Raw genomic sequence first — 1,984 nt, forward strand, 5'->3', positions numbered from 1 at the left:
GGGGGAAACACAGGGCAGAGGGTTGCTCCAATCCCTTTGGAATTGGAGTCCTCCCACATTTGGACAATAGTATCAGGAGTCTTCCAATGGGGAGCGCTTATGACCCAGCAAGTCCACTTCTGGGAATTCATTTGAAGGAAATAATGGGTCAAGAGAGCAAAGATGTATATACCGGGATATTCAGTTCCAGGCCGTTCATTATAGTGAACAACAGGGGCCTGCTTAAATGAATTATGGCATATTCATACACAGCAGCCATGAAAAACAATGATGTCACTCTTTAGGTATTGATATGGAAAGAGATTCCTGATACACTTGTTAAGGGAATCAAAGCAGTTTGCCACACTGCAGGTAGGCAGGGTTTGGGAGAGGACATGGAGGGTCAGGGTTGGGGAGGGGGACTCATTCCTGTTTATGGAGCAGCTGAAATTTATTGACTATGAACATTTATTACCTTGTGATTAGAAGAAAACAAGCAATAAAATGATTTCCGTAAGCAAAAATAACCTCAAAGATTCAGAACCATCCAGCTGGAAAGCGGTTGTTTGCAGGAGTCCTCTGGGCTTTCTGATGAGGACTTCCCTGGCATAGCTGACCTTCCTGCTCAGGAGCAGGCCCAGCATTCCCTCTTCTCCCTGCCAAGAAACTGGATGGAGGGACAACGCAAAAAAGGGCCTGGTAGAATCAGACAAAGTTTCAAACCACTGGCCAACATGACCTTCCATGTTCATTCATTCATTCATTCATTCATTCATTCATTCAACACATATTTATCAAGCTTGTGCTGTGTGTCTGGACTAAGTGATGAGAGCACAGCCATGAAAAAAATAGACAAAAATCCTTCCACTCAGGGAACTTATGTCTTAGTGAAGGCAGGCAGACAATAAAGTAGATAATGTATGTAGTCTATTGAATGGTAATAAGTGCTCCCAAGAAAGAGAAAACAACAAATGGGAAGAGCGAATATGGGGGTGGGGTGGTGCAATTTAAAAAAGAATGGTCAGGGAAGCGTCTCTGAAAAAGTGGCATTTAAGTGACCACCTCAAAAAGGTAAAGGAGCAAGCCGTGTGGAAAGTTCAAGGAAGAACATTCCAGGTAGAGGGAGCATCAAGGCCAGCAGCCCTGGGCCAGAGGGTATGTTGAAGTATATAGAAAAGAGGCCAAGCAAGGTTAGCAAAGGGGAAGGGGGAGGAGATGCATTTGGAGCGGAAATGAGTGTGACAGCAGGTAGGACCTTTTCAGCCTTGGTAAGGCTTTGGGTTTTACTGAGAGAAATGGGAGCCAGTGCAGGGTTTTGAAGAGAGTAGTGACAAATACTTTTACAGGATCAGTTTGGCTGCTGTCATGCAAATAGGTCGAAGGGGAAAGGGGCGAGGAGGAAAGCTGGTGGACCGGGAGACAGGTGATGGGGGCTCAGACCAGGGTGGTAATGGAAGTTGTAGGAAATAATTAGCGACATAGTTCCTTTCTGCTCTGGCATTCTAGGTCCAGATTTCCCACCAAATCCAGAATTAGTTGTGGCAACCTTTTCTCTTTAGTGAGAAAAAGGTGTACAGGGTGTCCTATAGAAATATGCTTCTTAGCCCCTCTGAGCCCCAAACTGATCCCAGGGCCCCACCTGCCCTTCCAGCCTGTCAGCTCCAGGAAGGCAGGGTCTTTTGTCTGTTTGGATCACTGCTGTATCTCCAGTGCCTACAACAGTGTCTGGTGCTTACTTGGCAATGAACGAATGAACATAGAGTGCTGTGGAAGCGTAGAGGAGGGAGCAAGGAATTCAGCCAGATGGTGGGGGGAGGAGAGGGGTAGTGATGGGGGGCACATCTGACCTGCCTATTCAGCCAGACCCCTGGAGAGCACTACACAGGCAGAGGTGGGTCCTTTCCCTCTCAGCTTGGCTGACTGAATGTGAGTGTGAGTGTTGGCCACGTTATTGTTCGGTCATGGGAGCAAAAGAGAAGTGGCTGCCTTATCTTCCTGCTTGAGT

This window comes from Rhinolophus sinicus, chromosome 18 (genome assembly GCF_057876585.1).
Source record: "Rhinolophus sinicus isolate RSI-liver-muscle chromosome 18, RSI-T2T, whole genome shotgun sequence".
NCBI classification, from domain to species: domain Eukaryota; kingdom Metazoa; phylum Chordata; class Mammalia; order Chiroptera; family Rhinolophidae; genus Rhinolophus; species Rhinolophus sinicus.